At 42.8% G+C, this 21,971-nt stretch overlaps 1 protein-coding gene and 1 long non-coding RNA gene across 3 annotated transcripts in view; both read left to right on the top strand.

The window, feature by feature from the left end:
• Positions 1 to 21,971, top strand: part of PCBD2 (pterin-4 alpha-carbinolamine dehydratase 2) — a 164,030-nt gene that overhangs the window by 129,140 nt on the left and 12,919 nt on the right. The gene's annotated exons all lie outside the window — the stretch shown is intronic.
• LOC134935722 (uncharacterized) lies at positions 1,942 to 3,638 on the top strand. The gene is made up of 3 exons (XR_010180368.1): positions 1,942 to 2,004; positions 2,113 to 2,174; positions 2,346 to 3,638. It is a non-coding gene; the product is annotated as an uncharacterized LOC134935722 (long non-coding RNA).

The following is a 21,971-nucleotide window of genomic DNA, read 5'->3' as shown; positions in this document are numbered from 1 at the left end:
CTTAACTAGCCCGATCCGTTTTACTGCTGTGTGTTCAGGATTGGAGATTAATTTTTTAGACGTTACTGTAATGGTCTCGGGTTCCAGCTTATTAACTACGTTATATCGTAAATCGACAGATCGCAATTCCTTACTATTGGCATCGAGCAATCATCCTCCAGCCCTTAAAGACAGTTTGCCCATCTCCCAGTATCTAAGAGCTATGAGGATTAACTCAGAGGTAGATCGTAGGCATGAACAGTGCACTGAGATTACCACTCGCTTCTTAGAGAGAGGGTATTCGGCTGGGACTCTCAAGATGTGTCTTGAGAAGGCGACAGGTCTTTTTTCTGGAACCATCCCTAAGAAGAAGAAAGAGAATAGGATGGTATTCTGCACGCAGTATGACAGGAACTCATCTAAGATCAGTAAGGCGGTACGTCGCCATTGGCCTATTCTGTCGACTGATAAAGATTTACCTTTTACACAGGTTAAAGCACCCATGATGGCCTATAGGCGAGGGGCTAACCTAAAACAGCTACTTATGCGTCCAACTATGTTTCCTGCTGAGTTTGTTAAAACCTCTGTCCCATTGATGCAGGCTAAACCAGGTTGTTTCTCCTGTGGGGGCTGCACCACGTGCCGGTCCATGTTGACTGGAGCAACATTCTCCCATCCACACACAGGGAAAACTATTAAAATCAAGTACCATTTACACTGTCGTCTCGATTATGTGATCTATATGCTTATATGTCCATGTGGACTATGCTATGTGGGATTGACCACAAGGGCTTTCCGAGACCGTATGGCAAATCACAGATCTTCGATCCATACGGCACTTTTGACTGGACAGACTGATAAGCCTGTGGCTCGCCATTGTCTACAAGCACGACATCAGGTGGCTAGTATGAAATGTAGACTTATCGATTGGATCCCACCTAAATCCTTAGGTGGGGATAGGACTCTAGCGTTAAAACGGCGTGAGAGCTATTGGATTCACACTTTAGATACAGTTACCCCCAGAGGTTTGAATGAGGGTAATCCACTTAATGTGTTTCTATAGATTCAATCCTCCTGTGTGTTTGTATTATCCCTGCGGGTTATCTAGGTGGATGGCTCGATATTGGTATTCGATTCTGTTTACCTTGTATTAATTGGTTTATACGGGTGGCCAGACACATTATATTGATGTCCTGGTTATCTTGAGTAATACTTTGATTAATTTAGTGCCTATCATTCAGTGGTGTATATGATGTATAAATTTGTGTGTTATGTATTGCGGCGCAGTCCGCCACCCCTGTGAACTCACCGGTCTCTGGTTCACCCAGCACCCTCATTTTTGATTGTGTGTGTGCACATGGCAACAGTACTTTGTTTCATGTGCTTCTCACACACATAATTGCCATTGTTTGGTAATAAACTATTACTGTCTAGTCATATATGTTTGTTTTCTAATTATATGGAATCAGTTGTATGTTTGCACCATGTTCGATTACTCAGTGGTGCCGTTTTTTGATTCTATTTTGTGATCATGGCACCACAGGTGCAACAATGATCTGTGTTCTGCGGTTGTGCGTTCCACCGCGACTTCCGGGACGGTGGAACGCAAACCGGCGTCACTTCCGGTCCGTGGACCGCAATAGACGAATAGCGGCCGCGGCGGTCTAGTGTACACAGTGAGTGGTTACAGTGCTCTATACACTGTTCAACCACGTTATGGGTGATCAGTGTGGGCAGGATTTGGACTGAGTAGAGAGAGCATTAGGCACGAGTGGGGTATTTCCGGTTTTTCGGATACTTCCGGCCGATTTACTATTTAATCCCCACCCAGTTGATTGGAGGGCTATGCAGCCACAAGCACAGCCTCCATCTGACTGAGTAAGTAACAATATTTGACTATTCTACTTTATACGGGCACCAGCACTGTATCTATATTGATCTGAATAACTTTTCTGACAGCTTTGGCTATATGGGTGTACTCTACACCTATGGCTGCATCATTGTAAGAAGATGACACACATTAAGGTATTTGCACTGTGTGTGGGGGTGATTGCCCAGATGAATGGTTTTACCCTATGTTACCACAATTGCTGGTGTATATTTATACATGTGTCCTCTCTTTGTTGATCACAGTTCAAGATACGCTGGAGTCTGTTACACTAATCCATTATCGTGGATTTAACCAGACGTTTTAGGTATGGAATTATGAGGTGTCATACCCTATCACTTAGGTGACTGGGGACACTATTGGTGTTATTTATTATCACCTCTTTGGTGGCGTTTTTTTCTTCTGTTTATCTGTTGGTGCAGGTTTTTCCAGGGACCGGTGAGGCTTGTGATCATAACTATGTATATTGTCCTTGCAGATGTACGTGTATCATATGATGACTCAAATTGAACTGATGTGTCACCTGTCTTGAGAAAGGTCCGGTTACGGACCGAAACGTCGACACGATTAAAGCTTCGGTGACGATTGATTTTACCATTGTGTATGTTTCTATCATTGCGAGAGTGCACCTCCACTTCGATGGACTTGTTTCTATAGTATTAGTGGACCTTATGGCCCATTAGGAGCACCCGCCCGGTGAAGAAAGATTTGGTGATGTGAGTGCAGGACAACCCATGGATATATATATATATATATATAAAGAAATGGGGGGGAGGGGGAAATAGCGACCAGCGGTGTCTTTAAAAACTCACAAAAAAGGTATAAAATATAAAAACAATTTATTCACATAAAATAAAGTTTTCACATAAAGATTTTCACATAAAAATATCTTAATAACAGGTCTCTTTAAAAAATGGGATAAAAACAATTAACACAATTCTAAGTATGTTACCAGTTAAAAATAGATAAAAGGATTATAACTTAACTGGGTATAGGTCACTGCCAGGTTGCCCAAATATATATATATTTATTCGAGACTCCTTTGTGGAGCTCCTTATAGGGACTATTGATTGAGGTTGATTGAGGTTCCCTTTAAAAATACTGGCAGTCAGATTTTGACGCACTGCCTGAATAAGATATCCAGATCTTACAATCAGGACTATTTCTGATTCAGGTATTAGCCCGTATATAGAATACTTCTAGGAAAAAATACTTCAAAAAAAGTATAAAGCTGATTTGACATTCACAACGCAATGAAAACCTCCTCAGTAAACCTCACAGAATGGATCCTGAGAGATTCTGGCTGTGAATGGAAGTGGCAGAGTCTCGAATAATTATCTTTAAGGCAGAATTTTATATTTAGGACCATTAGGATTCCTAAAATGAACCACCAAGAAAGCTCCTATCAGGAGCCGAACTTAAGAGAATCCTTTTTTATCACTATATCCAAGGTTGTGATTCTCCACACACAAATCTATTAATGGCAAATAAGCCTGTTTTATATATTTGTTACCCCTGATGAAGTCGATAAGACGAAACGTGTTGGGTTTGTCAGTCAGGAGTTTCCAGCATAGTTTGTGAAGATACTCCCTCTTAAGCTCGCACCTTGAAAAAGGTGAGGGAGTATCTAGAGTTAAAGACCACACAACGAACATACTGGTTATCCTTTATTGTCATCATTTTAAACACATCTTTGTGAACACTATATGAGGAATTTTATGTGAAAACTGTATTTGTTTTAACATGTGTTATTAAAACTATTTTTTACTAATTGGCCTTGGGCCTCTTGTTTGGGTGACCATCTAGGTGAGAGGTGTCCGTTACAGGTTCCCAGATACAAATCTTCTCCAGTATTCAATTCTGACTTATGGAAACAACACTGGAAGAATCATTGTAGATACAGTCTTATTTAGCGCACTTGGGAAACTGTTTTTTATTCTGTATGCTATTGAGGTCCTCCAACAGGGACCTCTCCCGTTGTGCTGCTTTGAACTTGGCGCAAGATAAAGATACTGTTGTGTTTCATATATATATATATATATATATATATATATTTATAAAGTCCATTCCCAGCGTTTTCCCAAAGGTCCAACACAAGGAGACCATCACTAGCTCTTCTTCTTGGGCAGTGGCAGAACCAGGCAGCAAGAATGTGAGCAGGACAGTATGCAGTGCAGGCAGAGACGCACGTGAGTATCAGATTTCATGAGCTACCAATGGAGCTTCCCGACCAGAGGAGAGCTAAAAGGGGGAGAGAGCTGTAAGTGACCAAGGGATCTTAGCTTCTCCTTCTCCCCGCCTGGGTCCTTTGTAACCTGTTATGTAATGAGAGCATTTGGGTCTACAGAGCGACAGAGAGTCCTCCTGATTCCTGTCCCAGTGTGTAAGTAGTACAGCGGTTGCTGCAATTCTACATGTGACACCATATATGATAGATTTTATTTTTCTTTGTGTATTTTAAGGTTGTTTAAGTTGTTTTTGTTCCACTACAAGAAAACTTTATAAAGTAGTTGTCAACAGGAACCATTCTTGAAGGGACAAAATGCTCTCTACCTGGACTTCCCTCTTCATATATGGTTGCAATCACCTGTGTTGAAACACCTTCTTATAAATTAAATGGTTCAACACAGGTGACAGCAATCCTATATTAAGAGGGAAGTCCAGGTAGAAAGCATTTTGTCCCTCCTGGAATGGGACATGTTGGGAGGTATGCACATAATCTAATGCATCTAATATACACCCCCAGCCACACTTCCCCCGGGGCCCCCCTGTCTTATGTGCCCCTGGCACCCCAAAGGCTTAAACCGGCCCTGGATGCACGTGAACAAAACGCTCTAGGGTAAAGCGCGCCAGCAGTACAAACAATAGATACAGTACTGTGCAAAAGGTTTAGGCAGATGTAGAAAAAATGCTTTCAAAAATAGCTAATTTTTAGCAATTAACAAAATGCAAAGTGAATGAACAGAAGAGAAATCAAATCAATATTTGGTGTGACCACTCTCTGCCTTCAAAACAGCATCAATTATTCTAGGTACACTTGCACACAGTTTTTGAAAGTGCGGTTAGCATACAAATCGTTGGGATCCTGGCGGTCACAATACAGACGCCGGGGCACCATACCACCGCCGGTATTCCGGCGTGGTAGGTGATTTCCCCTCTATGGGTATCCACGACACCCATAGAGGGAGAATAGAACCTGTGGCGAGCGAAGCACGCCACCAAGCCCGCAAGGGGCTTAGTTGCGCTCGCAACCCTGCCGGTATTCCAGTGCTCGGGATGCCGATGTCGGTATTCTGAAATTAGGCATCCCAGTGCGGCAGTCAAGCATACCAAACCCTTTGGGGTCGTTGCCCTGCTGCAGTATAAAATTGGAGCTTGGCATAGTGTAGCGGGGGTGGGACCACAATGATGCAATCTTGCGACCACACCTCCTTCTCCTCCCCATCATGCCCCCCTGTGCCGCACCACGCCCCCTGCTGAGCTGACCTGGCTGCCTCCTCCTGAAGGAGGCAGCCAGAATGTCGGCAAAGAATGTCAGCAACTATGACTATATCTAACACGTATGCTGCATGCTACACACATACTTGGTAAGGCTTCGGACATGAAGCTGGTATAAACGTTACGTCTTTCAGGCATGCATATATTATCAGATCATGAACGTGAGTCTTTAGTGGGAATACCAGGCCGCTAACCGACGTTACATAGCTTGCAGTTACAGAACATTTCATTCACAGACCAGGATTTTGCTGGGTTACTTGTGGCATTAAAATAACTTTTGTTGCCCATAAGACACAGCAGACACTATAAAAGAAACTTGTGGGATACCGCATGTTGATCAAACTGTGCATTTGCCTGCCAGCAGCTAAACACATCTCCCAGCTTTCAGTGGCTGGCTGGCTAATTCTGTCCGTCCTCAAATTCCATCAAGTAACACAGAATCTGGGATGCAGTAATGTACTGAGTAATAAGCAAACTGTTGGCTGCCACACGCTATTTCAGATGGGATTTTTCCTTTCAAGCTAGCTTATCACCCCTGTAAGCATTTGCTTCCAGCCCAATTGTGATACCCTGAAGTTGTGAGGTATGGCTTAGTGAGATTCTACTTCAATTTGGCCATTTTGGAAAAGGGCATAGAGGCCAGCGCCATTGCAAACAAAGTTGATTTAAAAAAAAAAAAGTAAAAGATAAGTTGAAGCGGTGACAGATGAAGCTGCTGGAAGACCCCACTGAGCAACGTGATGCAGATAAAAGGATAAGCAGCTGATAAGAGACTACAGCATGTAGACTGGCTGAGACTTGTGCTTCCACGCAGAGAGTCCTGCTGAAGCATACCTCCCAACTGTCCCAAATTCAGCGAGACAGTTCTGTTTTTCTGGGACTGTCCCACCCAGGGGGGGCTGCAGTATTCTGATCTGGGGTGGGTGGGGGGTAAGCTGGGGGTCACACACCATGCACACAGCAGGAGATGAGGAGAATAGATGCTGCGGGGGGGGGGGTTGTTAAGGGGTAATGGGAGGGTCTGGGTGCAGCTCGGAGTGACGTGATTGTTGGTGCTGAAAGGCTTCACCCCCTTTTTCTATGTCTCCATCCACATGTAGACCAGTGCACCTAAGACGCACGCAGGGTCCTGCATCCCCGATTGTCAAAGTTAGGAGGTATGCTGAAGTGACAGCTGTACTCACTTTTGTAGGGGAAGCAACACAATACATTGGTGAAATGAAACCATTTATACATCCACAAGCAAAGGAAAACTACCAGCGCTGGCTGATCATGAAAAATGATAATAAAAAACAATCTAATATCCAAAAGGCTTAGTAGATAAAATATCACATTTATTTCACATGTGTAAATATAAAATGAAAAATAAAAGGTATAAGAATATAATTAAAAACTTCAATGGTAAATGCCACAAGGTGCGTGAATTATTAAAGAGTCCACATTTGGCGAATTATTGACACTCAGAGGGACCAGAATCACTGGAGATGTCTATCACTAATCGGTTATTTGTGCATAAACCGAAAAATTGCAGATGTGAGGTATTTACCAGTGATCCTAGAAGCAGATTATGTCCACCTGTGAGGTACCTGGGTCGGTTGTCCTCTTTAGCATAGAGGAATACGTCCAGAATGGTGGATGCTGCAGTGATCCTGGAAGCAGATTGTGTCCACCTGTGATGTAACTGGGTCAGTTGTCCTCTTTAGCATGGAGGAATACGTCCAGAACGGTGGATACTGCTGGGTCAGTTGTCCTCTTTAGCATGGAGGAATACGTCCAGAATGGTGGATGCTGTAGTGATCCTAAAAGCAGATTGTGTCCACCTGTGATGTAACTGGGTCGGTTATCCTCTTTAGCAGGGAGGAATACATCCAGAATGGTGGATACTGCTGGAAAAAGGTCCCAATTATGGTGTCGTAGAGTGTCAGGAAAGCCTGTGGTGCTGTTAAGATGTCAGGACAAAGAAACGGCTCAACGCGTTTCGCTGGTTGAGATGATCCAGCTTCCTCAGGAGCAAGTAAAATAGTGGCTGTCATGAGGCCCTTTTATACTGATATGAGTGGCAATAATTGATTACACATGTGATTCACATATAGTTACAATCTAAAAGCCTTTTGGAGAAATATACTAATAATACATATGCTAAAAAACCCATTGGTCCCACATACTAAATATCATATTATGCTATCAAAACGAGTTTGCACTGAGAAGATATATGCATTTTAAAAAAGTGTACATAAGTGCAGAAGACCCAAATCACGTGACTAGTAATATCACGTGATCGGCATCACATCCAATAAAAATATATTATCCGTGTCATGTGATATGTCAGATGACCCAAGCAGAGATAGGTTGCTAGGTGACAATTCCAAACGGAGTTATGTCCAGTATCGTGACGCGAAGTGTCACGTGATCGGATCGACAGCTCCGTATCTGGCGTGTCCCGGCCGTTCCTGTGCTAGCAGATGACGGCTGACGGACGGCTTGACATGTCCAGCCTCCTTTTTCCGGTCACATGACCGGAGGAAACAGAGAAGAGTTTGTATAGAGAGAAGAATGAGCTCTATGGAAAGTTATGGTTTCCATGGCAACCCGTACACCAATAGGGGGAGTTTACCAGTAACAACAATGATAACATGCGTGACAGAAGAAAGAGAGAGAATAAGGGTAATGACAAAAAGCAATATAAACAAATAATCATATCTTTTGGAGAGACTATATGACAAATATACAATAGTTACTGGTAAACTCCCCCATGACAGCCACTATTTTACTTGCTCCTGAGGAAGCTGGATCATCTCAACCAGCGAAACGCGTTGAGCCGTTTCTTTGTCCTGACATCTTAACAGCACCACAGGCTTTCCTGACACTCTGCGACACCATAATTGGGACCTTTTTCCAGCAGTATCCACCATTCTGGACGTATTCCTCCCTGCTAAAGAGGATAACCGACCCAGTTACATCACAGGTGGACACAATCTGCTTTTAGGATCACTGCAGCATCCACCATTTTGGACGTATTCCTCCATGCTAAAGAGGACAACTGACCCAGCAGTATCCACCGTTCTGGACGTATTCCTCCATGCTAAAGAGGACAACTGACCCAGTTACATCACAGGTGGACACAATCTGCTTCCAGGATCACTGCAGCATCCACCATTCTGGACGTATTCCTCTATGCTAAAGAGGACAACCGACCCAGGTACCTCACAGGTGGACATAATCTGCTTCTAGGATCACTGGTAAATACCTCACATCTGCAATTTTTCGGTTTATGCACAAATAACCGATTAGTGATAGACATCTCCAGTGATTCTGGTCCCTCTGAGTGTCAATAATTCGCCAAATGTGGACTCTTTAATAATTCACGCACCTTGTGGCATTTACCATTGAAGTTTTTAATTATATTCTTATACCTTTTATTTTTCATTTTATATTTACACATGTGAAATAAATGTGATATTTTATCTACTAAGCCTTTTGGATATTAGATTGTTTTTTATTATCATTTTTCATGATCAGCCAGCGCTGGTAGTTTTCTTTTGCTTGTTGTCCATTTTATCTAGGGGACTTACCATCCCCATATCAGCTGCTATTGGTAGCGCACCTTTTTGTTTCTTTTTTTCTAAATATACATCCACAAGCATCCATTGCACACTTGCCAATTTTCTGGCTGCCCTCTCCAGGAGGGGGCAGCCAGGTCGGCACAGCAGGGGGCGCGGCATCGAGGTGCGTGGGTGGAGCGGGGGCGTGGAGGTGCAATCACATCATCGCGGTCCCGCCCCCAGCTCTACAATGTACAGTTACCGGCTTTGTAGAGGGGGGGAGCAGCTACGATGACGCAATCCTCTTCATTGTCCCACCCACTTGCTATATAGGTAGGGGGTGTACGGGGGGCTGTGGGAGCTTGTCGGCTGGCGTGAGCAGGCTCCGGGAGACTTGCCCTAATTTCTGCGAGGTCGGGAGTGCCACCCAATTTTCGGAAGCCTCCTGGCCGTTCCGGTAGGCTAGGCAAGTATGACCCATTGTTGTGGAACAGACATATACATATTAGCGCTGCAATGTTGCTATCTGTGTACTCGTGCTGTATACACTTTAAGGGCATGAAGACGTAGATGTGATCCGGATTACCAATATTCACATAATTTTTATAGAGTTGGGTTAAAGGACTTTGGCGCGGGCATTCAACCACATACCAGGGCCGCTTGCACCCGCATGCCAGGGCTGTTTTTGGGACCCAGTCCATCCCTGGAAAGCAGTGTCCTATAATTGCCAGAGATACTGTAATTAATAATTGTACATTAGGGGCCTAATTCAGAGTTGATCGCAGCAGCAAATTTGTTAGCAGTTGGGCAAAACCATGTGCACTGCAGGTGGGGGAGATGTAACATGTGCAGATAGAGTTAGATTTGGGTGGGGTGTGTTTAAACTGAAATCTAAATTGCAGTGTAAAAATAAAGCAGCCAGTATTTACCCTGCAGAGAAACATAATAACCCACCCAAATCGCCAGTGTGTACGGGCGATACATCTGTGAACTCCGTCGTTCATAGACGTATTGCGTCTGCCCCGCAGCACAGCCGTCGGCCAATATATCTACCGATATATTGCCGCGTCGCTGTGTCCGCCCGTACACATGCTCTGCAGCCGGCGGTGATTGACAGCTGAACTGGGCTGGCATGTGTACATATAGATTGGTAAATGCTCAATTAGCTTAGTGATATCATTCAGGTGCTCGAAAGGAAGGGGTATTTCTGAGCAAGAAAAAAAGCAATTGTTTCCCCAGCACACTGAATGGATAACAGTAACCAGATATAAATCCCACATGATAATAGAATTCAGAGATCTTCGTTACACATATTTGCGCAAATGTGTGGTTAAGCCCCAAAGCCGCATCAAGGCCTCTCTGTATATTTGGGGTCCCTAGCGCTATATCTAGGTGCAGGGTGTGGCACCCCAAAACACCAGAATGAGCCAGAAAGCACAGCGTGACATACCAGTGTAAAAAACTATAGTGTTAATAAATTAGTATTTAGGAAGCCGAAGCTATAGAGGGGGTGATACAAACATGAAATGTAATTAAAATAGAGAAATAGTGTTAGAAAATTAATAAGTGAAAAGTGTTAATAGAATGTAAAGGTATGCCACACTAAAGCCATCCAGCTCAGCCAGTCCAGAGGCACCACACCTCACACCTCGCCCAGTTCATGACGTCAGTCCCCGACGGATCGGGCAGTGTGTATGCACAACACCCTGCCCGATCCATCCATCCATATATATATCTGCCGATCAATTGATCGGCAGATATATCTACCAGTGTGTACCCACCTTCACTCTCTCTGCACATGTCATATTTGCCCAACTGCTAACAAATTTGCTGCTGCAATCAACTCTGAATTACCCCCTAAGTCTTTTGCCGTTGAACAATACACACAGTGCAGTTATAGCATCGGAGACTGTCCTTCCCCCTCTCTAGGGTTGCATTGTGGAAATATACTGTATAAAGCCAGAAAACTGCTACTGCAGCGATGGTGACAGCAGTGTTAATTTTGACAAGGATTTTGAATGTAGTTTTAGTCTTAGTCGCTTACTGAAAATTGTAGTTGGTTAATAGTCACATTTTAGTCTTTTTCTTTTGCTTCATTTTAGTCAAGATTTAGTCAGTGGATCTCCGTTTTAATCTTAGCCTAACTTTAGTCATAACTTTTACAAACAGTTTGATACTGTACTGGATTTTGCTGAAGATCATTTCTCTAAAATTCCCTTGAGACGTTTGCATATCTTTAACTATATGTTTAGTAATCTAGACTCAGTAGGCTAAGAATGTGTTACTTACTGAGTATGACTTACTGTAGTGCTCCCATGTATCATGTACAAATTAATAACTTAAGTTTGTTAGAACAAACAAGTGCAATACACAACAATATTTCCTTCACAGCAGGTCATATTTATTTTCTGCAAATATAAAGAGCACATTATTGTTCTTTTAGAAATGTAAAACCCTACTTCCAGTGTTAATTTTGACAAAGGATTTAAATTGTTTGTCTTAGTCACTTTTTTTTTTTTGCTTTTGTTTTAGGCAAGATTGAGTCAGTGGATCTCAGATTTCATTTTAGTCTAAATTTAGTCCTGAAATAAACTGTAGTCGACCAATAGTTTTAGTCCAAATTTTCATCGACAAAATTAACACTGGGTGACAGGTCAACCTGACCGCCGCATGCCGCCTGCCAAGTTTTCACTTGTTACCCCCAGCGCCTTACTGCTTTTATACTCCGTGTGTCCTTTTCTTTTCTCTTATTAGCCAGCTCTTATGCTCAATAGTCCTTTTGATACAGGGCACCAATATGTCTAATTACGCCTCTGCTAGAAGACATTGTGCATTGACCGAAAATGATGTTGTACCACACATATGTCAGTAGTTCATGTATCAAAACTGCTATGTTGTGACAGTGGCTTGCTGACCTCCGCTATTAGGGGGATCTGGTTAGGATCCCGTCTGTCAGAATCCCTATGCCGGAATGCCGACACTATTCGGAATGTCGACACCGGCATCCCAAATAGGGTCACCATCCCAGGGCCGGAGTCTTGACAGCCGCGATGCCGAACAAGCAGCCACCGGGCAGCAGTAGAGGTAAGGGGGGAGGGAGTGTTAGGTTTCGGCTGCAGGGGGAAGGTTAGGGTTAGACTGCACCCCGGGGAGTGGGGGGGGGGATAGGTTTAGGCTGCGTGGAGGAGTGGTTAGGTTCAGGCACCACCGGGGAGGGTTAGTGTTAGGTTGCAGGGAGGGGAGTTAGGTGTATGCACCTTCCAGGGAGGGTTAGGCTGCAGAGAGGGCGGGTTAGATTTAGGCACCACCGGGGAGGGTTAGGGCTAGGCTGTGGGGAGGGGGGGGGTTATGTTTAGGCTACGGGGAGGGTATGTTAGGGGGCCAGGGTGGGAAGGTAACCTAGAAACATAGAATTTGACGACAGATAAGAACCACTTGGCCCATCTAGTCTACACCTATCGGGATTCCAATCATGGGGATGCCACAGTCTGTATTCTGACCACCGGCAACCCAAACGCTGGCAAATCAAACCCAGCCCGCTATTAGGTCTACTGTAGTAACCTCTTTGTAAAAGCTGGGTGGAGTCCTGCAACAAGTATATTATTATATGGGCACATTGCAATATTTCCAATAGACAAATTCACAGCGAATAGAAAAATGAGAATAAGCATATCTTTCATTTATGTTGCTTCCATACAAATGGCTTCAGGATAGAAAGAATTTATTTTAGTGCTCAGGTGAAACCTGACCTCGACAATGCTTAGTTCTACCGGTTCCCACAGTACAGAAAGCTAATCAAATGTATAACAAAAGGTAATATGAGGGGACTTATTTATCAGAGTTTGTGTTTCTAATTATTCATTGAGTCGTAAATAACTTTAAAAGAGCAGAGATGGGTGTTGTGTGGTATTGAATGTACCTGTTGCTGAAAGAAAACCAAGCTCTGAGGTAAAGGAAATAAGTGAGAGGAGGAAACTGGTAATCTAACTAATGGACAATAAATAGGAGAGGTACGTGTGAGGAAATTCCAGGCAATGTGAATGACAGTTCGTTTGGATAATAGTCTTTCATTTTACTTCACTCCACACTGCTGTCTGCTTTGTAGATCCGTGGTTAATAAGTGGTTGTGGCACTTGATTTGTATTTCAGATTTTTATATAAACAAACAGTTTAATAGTCTTCTTTCCGAGGTGGAAATTGAGCTTCATTTGCTGGTATTTGCAAATATTGGGGGAGATTTATCAAAGCTTGGGGAGAGATAAAGGGCGGTATCCTATTACAGGAGATAAAACATTGGAATTTTTTCGCACTTTTTTTTGATGTTTCACGACCCAGCATGCAGGGAATCCGGGGGGCAGCGCCGTGACCTACATCCTCCCTCTTCCTCCGCCCCCCGACAGTGGTCACATGACAGGGGAGCAGAGGTTGAGCGCCGCCTCGGGAGCTGTCAGGAACCGGCACCCAGTGCAGTACAGCAAACCCCCGATAAGCTGCAACTCATGCCGGCTTATCTGGGCTAATAGGATAGATCTTGGCAATATCATTACCCTCGGTAATGTACCGCGGGTAATTGGATATCCCCCAAAGTGTAGAGAGATAAAGTACCAACCAATCAGATTCTGTCATGTTACAGGCCGTGTTTGCAAAATGACAGCTTGGAGCTGGTTGGTTGGTACTTTCTCTCTGCAAGCTTTAATCTTATATATTATCCTGTGCTGTAGCTTTCCTTTTCAATGTCTGGACAAAAACTTTAATCCCTCTTAAATATAATAAAAAATCTGAAGTACCACATGTGACCACCAGGAGTCCGTGCATTCAACTTATCTCAGTGGTTCCCTTTTTTGACTTACGGCGCCCAGGAGTATCAGAAATTGTTTCACGGCACCCCTAAGCCAAATGTTTCTTATTGAGAAATTTTGAAAAAAATATTAACTTAAGTAAATTGTATTTATATGTCATCTTTAGGTTTAATTGTGTGGTGAGGGACAAGATTCGCTTCTATTTGTACACATATTTTATGATTGGAAGCCACAAGCAGTGGTTTTGCCTAAAATTGACCATACATAATTTGAGTTGGTCCTGGACCACAAACTTGCGGCACCCCTGCAAGTGCCCCAATGCACCCCAGGGTGCCACGGCACACAGTTTGTGAACCACTGAACTATCTTCTTATTGTACAGTATATGTGGGGGAAGGGACACCTTGGACTGCACACCCTAATGTCAAATATAATGAGAGGTGCTATCATGCTGAGACTTGTAGTTCCACATAGAAAGACAGATGTACACTTTATACTACCAAGCACTGCCAATCAGAATAATTATAATAACTCTGCAATCTAACATAGAGCAAAATTGAGTTGCTTGGCATACGTTTTGGCCAAATAATATGAGCCCACCAACCGACAATGGGTTACGGTCATTAGGTCGACACAACTTAGGTCGACATGCATTAGGTCAACATGGCCGTTAGGTCAAAAGGTCGACATGAGTTTTTCACTTTTTTTTTTAATTATTATTTTTTTATTTTTTCATACTTAACGATCCATTGGGGTAATTCCAAGTTGATCGCAGCAGGAATTTTTTTTAGCAGTAGGGCCAAACCATGTGCACTGCAGGGGAGGCAGATATAACATTTGCAGAGAGAGTTAGATTTGGTTGGGTTATATTGTTTCTGTGCAGGGTAAATACTGCTGCTTTATTTTTACACTGCAAATTAGATTGCAGATTGAACTCGCCACACCCAAATCTAACTCTCTCTGCAAATGTTATATCTGCCTCCCCTGCAGTGCACATGGTTTTGCCCATCTGCTAAAAAATTTCCTGCTGCGATCAACTTGGAATTACCCCCCATGTGGACTACGATTGGAACGGTAATCTGTGCCAAGCAAAGCGGTAGCAGAGTGAGGCACCTTGCCCGAAGCATGGCGCGCAAAGCGGTGCACTAATTTAGGTTCCCCGTCACTTTACAGAGAAAACGACACCAAAAACAGTAAAAAAAAAAAACTCATGTCGACCTTTTGACCTGTCGACCTAGCACATGTCAACTTAATAACCATGTCGACCTATTGTCCCTATCAACCTAATGCGTGTCGACCTTCCATGGTCGACCTAATGACTGTCGACTAAAGTTGTGTCTATCCAACGACCCATACCCCCGACAGCCAGGTGACCTCATCTGGTGGGTCCCTAACACTAAGGAACAAGTTCAGGGTGCGGGACCCCATCAAGTCAGCACAGGCCAGCCACCCCAAGGCACCGCATTAGTGAAAGGCTAAAGTGTTAGTAAGTGCTAATAAATTAATCAGCATCCGCTGTGTGTTACATAGGTGAGCGGAATATACTTCTACTCCATACTCCCTTCGACGGCACCAAATCCCGCGGTTTTCTGTCAGTCTGATACTTATTTTGGTGTCGTCTGCTGACGCAACCATGTTTATATACCCTGTACTTGTCCTATATGAACTGTAGGTCACTCTTTTCTTGCTTTGCTAATTCATGTTCTCTGTAATTGGGCGCTGCGGATCCCTTGTGGCGCTATATGCATACAGGATAATAATAATAATTATTGGTGGTCGCCTGGCTGTTACTTTATGCTAATGTTGCTACAAACTTTTTCCCCTGTGTACATCTATGTGTCCGAATGTACAAGGTCTGAGACGTCCATTTTGAGCATCTGCACAAGCTATAATACCAACTGGCATCCTAATGCGGCACCATTAGAATGTGCACCAGCCCTGTGGAAGGTGCAGTTTCTTCATCTAACTATGGCCTCCTATGCCTGTGGCTGTGCGTCTGTAAATGCAGCCGCTTGCATTGCCACGCCGCCAACACTCCCATAACATTCCCAGTCAACGGACAGTATTTGCGTTACTACTAACCACCTCCCACGAATGCCACCACCTTTCCACAACAATTCTGATGCCGGCTGACCCGATTGCGACAGCACATTTTTATGTAGGCTCTGTCCTGTTGCATGGCATCATAGGAATTTCGCCAAATTTTCACACATGAACACTTGCAAAAAATATCTCTCTTAGGGGCATATTCAAAATGTCACAAGAAATTGTGACTTTAATTAAACTCTGAAGAAGCATTTTTTTCGAAGTTTGAAAGGGAAACTATTGGCCACACTGAGATGGCAATCAGCTTCCCGAATGTGTTCACAAGCTGCTGTGTAGCGGCGGCGAGATCTATTCAGATCCCTCACCGCTGTATGCATTGTTAGCTCCCATCCCGCTGTCAGTAAGGTGCCGGCGGGGCAGGGAGGGGAGGAAGCGGCCAGGACACCAGTGCCGGCGGCGGCAAGGTGAAGAAGCGGCCGCAGCAGGGACACCATGCAGGCAGCAGGGAGGGGAGGAAACACAAGTACCAGTGGCAGAGGGGGGGAGCGGCCGCAGCTGGGACAGACAAATGCAACCGCGGCCGGAAGACACAAGTACCAGCGGAGGAGGGGGGAGAGCCTGCAGCTGGGACACAAGTGCGGCTGTGGCCTGGACGCATAAGTGCTGCCGGGGGAGGGGGGGGAGAGGGGCGTGTGGGTGCTAAGAGAGCGATCGCAGCCGGCACTAATGCAGCCTCTGCAATTACATGCCCGCTGGGGGAAGGGGGTTCACAGCTGCAGAGCGGTGGGGTGTGGGGGCCGGCAATGATGTCCCGGCGGGGAAGTGAAGGGGCCGCTGCTGCAGAGGGGAAAGTTATCACTTTCTGAAAAGCTGTATTCTTAAAAAGACCATTTTTTCGGAAGTGATAATTTTCTCACATGTCATAATGAATCATGAAAAAATTGTGAGAGAATACAGTGAGAATTGAAAACTCAAAATTCTCATTGCACAATTTTTTAGGATGAATATGCCCCTTAGGCCCCAAATGGTATCCGGTCTCTAGGTCGACCACTATTGGTCGACAGGCTTTCTAGGTCAACAGCATTTCTAGGTCGACATGGTCACTAGGTCGACCTGACAAAAGGTCGACATGAGTTTTTCACAATTTTTTAATTTTTTGAACTTTTTCATACTTTACGAACCACGTGGACTACAAATGGCAACGGTAACCTGTGCAGTGCGCAGCGAGGCACCATGCCCAAAGCTGCTAGGGGACACGGTGCACTAATTGGGGTTCACGGTCACTCTACGAAGAAAACGACACATTTTTTTAAAAAAAAAAACCTCATGTCGACCTAATGCTTGTGTCAACCTATTTTGGGTGTCGACTTAGTTACTGTCGACCAATAGTGGTAGACCTAGACATTGTCGTCGTAAGTGTGTACGACCATATGAACCACAACCGCCCCAAATTATCGGAGCTAAAAGTAACTAGATGAGTAGACTGATCTATAATGCGAGTGATCAGTCACCCTATGAGAACATATTAACAGGACAGGCTACATATGGTAAGAGGTATTATTATGTGAGGAAGGGCATAATAGCAAGTCGGAGAGGAAGGATTGCAAAAGTAGCAGGGTCCCCTAAAAGCTCCGTGTTTAGGGGCATCGGGAAGCAAAATCACTATTGAGATTTGTTTTTGTATATCTTACACACAGCCTTGCTTACCATTTACAAAAAAAAAAAATGCAATTACCTTGGACATGATCCCACAAACAAACGTCATCTGACTAAACCTTGGGCTGATGCCGTGTGACATAAATGTGTTTGACAATAATATTGCTTTGCAAAACTGTTTGATAATTTTCATTATTGCTAATTAACCTTGAAGAAGCACAGACGTCTGCCAACATGAACGTAGGTTTTGCAGCCGGAAGCTCAAAATTACTTTAATTGATCTTTAAGATAGTTTCCCTGATCACCAATTAGACCAAATTAGCGATCAGATTTCAAGATGGGAATAAATACCCTGACTGATGAGGAATAAAAACAAGATTACATAGTGTAACATAAATATCATTTCCTTTTATCACCATTTGTATCATGGCAGAGGAGAAGGTTGCAGACCTTTTAAACATACAAGGCTGGCCAGGTACAATACTTTTCAATTAATGTAATGACAGGGGAAGTATTTATGAACGTAATGGAGATTGCACTGCAATTACGTGTAAGTCGTGAGCGTTTGTTTCCAAAACTGGACTCATTTCTGCTTTTTTTTTTTTTTTTAATTTAAGTAATAGATTTTTTTTTTTTTTACATTTTTGTGGAACACCTAATCTACAAGCACACTGTTTGAAACGGTTTTGTTCTCAAAAGCCCTCATGCTGTACAAAATGTTCCTTTGCTACTTCATATTATAAATATGCAGAAGTCATTACCTAGAAGGCAAAAACAATTTTTTAATCAAAAATTCACTAGTTGATTTTCTTAGAAGGAAACACTTGTCCTTTTTAGAGACAATAAATTTAATTTCCATAATTTTGGTTTGCTAATATTTGATCATCTGTATAAATATATATTTTTTTTATTTCATAGCTATATACATGTTGAGTATCCCATATCCAAATATTCCGAAATACAGAATTTTTTGAGTGAGCTAGTGAAACCTTTGTTTTCTGATGGTTCCGTGTACACAAATTTTGTTTAATACAAAGTTATTAAAAATATTGTATTAAATGACCTCCAGGCTGTGTGTATAAGGTGTATATGAAACAAATGAATTGTGTGTATGTACACAACACTTTGTGCATTAAACAAAGTTATTAAAAATATTGGCTAAAATTACTTTCAGGCTGTGTGTATAAGGTGTATATGAAACATAAATGCATTCTGTGCTTAGACTTAGGTCCCATCGCCATGATATCTCATTATGGTATGCAGTTTTTCCAAAATACAGAAAAATCCGATATCCTAAATACTTCTGATCCCAAGCATTTTTGATAAGGGATACTCAAACTGTATCTTCTAGAAATTAAGGAAATTTTGTATTATTTTTTATTTTTTTTTAATGTAATTTGTTTTGTATAACACTTTATTTAATTTGAGTTCTTTTCCTAAAATATAGTAGAATGCATGTATGGACTCCTGTTCTATAAATTCTGTGTTCTACCCCTAGTATTTCTCTCCATATTAAGGGGCCCATTTATCAAGCCTTGGAGAGTGACAAATAGCACGGTGATAAAATGCCAGCCAATCAGCTCCTAACTGCCATGTTACAGGCTGTGTTTGAAAAATGACAGGAGCTGATTGGTTGGTACTTTATCACTGTGCTATTTATCACTCTCCAAAGCTTGATAAATCTGGGCATAAATTCTTTAGCAGAGCTCATAGTAACTATGGAAAGATTAATTTTGGTAATCACAGCAATGAGTATTTCAAAGTCACGGAACAGTGTTGATTAACTTTTTCCTTATCTATTATTGGAAACTTTGTGAATAACATGGTTTTTAGCTAGGAGATGCCATACCTTATATCTTAAGGTATATATTGTGACTTACTATAGAAGCCATACTGTATCTAAGAAACCTTTAAATTCTTTGTAGAGATGAAAGTGTTTTTTCCATGTAAATATTTTACATTTATTATATTAACTTTAGACTATAAAGTTAAATAAATTTTTTTGCTAAGTTACAGATTCCCCTGTAATACCCAGAAAGCTACACAGAGGTAAAGTGGAAAGAGATTAAAGTACCAGCCAATCAACGCATAAATGCCATGTTACATTTTGTGTATGAAAAATGACAGGAGCTGATTGGTTGGCATTTTATCTCTCCGCTTTATCTCTTTCCAAACTTTGATAAATATCCCCCTTTAAAAATTTGCAGACATTAAAAATGCAGTCTCCTCTAACTTTGGGGGACTGTCCTGCAATCAGGAAGTTCGCCTCTATTCGATTTGCTTCCCCTACCATTGAGGCTTCCGATGTTAGGCAGGCTGGGAATTAGAGGGTGCCTTGTTTTGGCAGTTGACAATATGCAAAAAAAAAAACTAACTAACTCATAAGCTGCTTTACCTTAGTGAGGTCATACAAATCTTTGGAGGCTTTGCCACACCTAACCTAGATTTAGAATGTTACACTGGGTGCAAAATTGGATCAGACACTGAGAACTTTTTTATTTTCCATGTACAGATGAAGATAAATTGTAGAGTGCAGCTGGTGAATATTTGCACTGTAACTTCCACAGATAGAACAAACTTGGGTATGTGCCTGTATGTTTTACAATACAAGTAATATTGGGATGGTATCGGGATCCCGGCGCTTGTGATGCAGGTGGTCAGAAGACCGACAGCGCCATCCCGATGCGCAGAATCCCAACACCTGCTAGGTAAATATTCTAACGTTCCCGCTAACCTTAACTCACCCTACCAGGTGCCTAACCATCCACGCTAAGCGCCTAACCCCCCCTCCCCCGACAGCCTAATCCTCCCTCTAGTGCCTACACCTAACATCACTCGCAGCCTTTGCCTAACCCTCCCCGGCATACTTACGATCTGAATGCGTACAGTCGGGATTCCAGGGTCCGCATTGCGATAGATGTCAGGATCCCAGTGTCTGTCTTCTGACCAGTGTTGGGATTCCGGCATCGATATTCCAATTGCCGGCATCCCAAATGCCGGCATGCTAACCAGATCTTGTAATTTGGAGCCTCATTCAAGTAAAGAGCAGTGATGCCGACTTTAACCACATCTGTTTCAGGCCCTTTAATCTCGTGAAAACGTACTGTTTGTAAGTATTTTCTGAAAAATTCAAATGCTTAGATAAAGAAACGAGCACATGAAATAATACATATGGGGCAATTCATTTGGGTGGGGTGTGTCACCAAAATGGGTGCACACACCGCTGCCATGTACGGTGCCTGCAACATCGCTGGTTGTCCTGTGCGCCACTATGGGGGCTGTGACGAAAAATGAGCGATTGTCGGTGGTCAGGATGTTCCGCAGACATCACATCTAAATGGATCTCCATCTTTATATTGCACCTCCGTATCACATTGGTAATAAAATAGACTTTTCAGGTCAACATAAAACAGCACCTACAAGATATGTAGTCAGATTAGACATTAAATGGCAGCATTAGGCTGTGGGATTAGGGATACCATACTTACCTAGTAGGTGTCTGGATCCTGAGCGTCAACCGCCAGGATCCCGATACCATCCCTTGCAAATCAATTTATGATAATATACCGTGATAGTAGATGGAGCCACCATAGTAAAGGCTTTGTAACCTCATCAACTACATTATTACAATTACGAACATTCAAATCAAAAGTTACAGAAACTATTAGTACGTCAGTGTTATTAAGGAAAGCCTAAGAATGACTGTTTGGCCTTGATGGACTTTGTAATGATAAGGAGAAGGGATTATGGGCTGATCCGGAGACCAGGGACAGTGGAAGGACTGATATTGAAGCATGGGGTTGAGTAGATGTTTAGCTGGCTAAATCCAGGGTCAAAGGCTCTAGTAATCTGGGAGAAGCCGGATGAGTTTTTGGGAGATTAGTTAAAAACTCGGGGTCATTACAGCCAGATTAATCAGAGGCAGGGCAATCTCCAACAGGTTAGACCAAGCTCCGTAACCTGTGACCCTTCTGCAAAATTAAAATGTCCCAGCCAAAAACTGGCACTACATGCTGGGACATATAGTTCTCCAGCAGCCTGAGAGCCACCTGATGATACCTGTTCCTTGGTTAGAAATATCATCCCACACTTTACCTGCAGATATCGCATTGCAGCCCATAGCTGTCTGATGGGAGATGTAGATATTTCATCAAAGTATTAGTCATCACAGGCAATATGCCGACGGCATTATGCCAACATGGTTGTAATGTTATTTAAAGCATTTTAACCATGTCAGCATTATAACTTTAAAGATGGTGCGTTACAATCATGTTTTCGGTTATAGTTCAGACTCATTAAAATGTTTTAAATAACATTACGACCATGTTTTCAATAATGCTGTCGACGTATTGACTGTCGGGTCATGCAGAATATTGCTGGGGAATATTCATAAAGAAATTTGATCGCAGATAATAAAATGCGAAGGTTACTTTGGGTTACATTACAGGCTTTTCAGGTTCTGCAGGTAACATGTCCGAACAAGAGATTGTTGTATTCCTATAAGGTGAACTTGCCATTTTGAAATGTGACACATTTAAATAAAAAAAAGAGAGAGCATATGATA

Source organism: Pseudophryne corroboree, chromosome 6 (assembly GCF_028390025.1).
Source record: "Pseudophryne corroboree isolate aPseCor3 chromosome 6, aPseCor3.hap2, whole genome shotgun sequence".
In the NCBI taxonomy this organism is placed as follows: domain Eukaryota; kingdom Metazoa; phylum Chordata; class Amphibia; order Anura; family Myobatrachidae; genus Pseudophryne; species Pseudophryne corroboree.
Note: the sequence above shows the minus strand (reverse complement) of the source record. Positions and strands in the feature narration are given on the sequence as shown.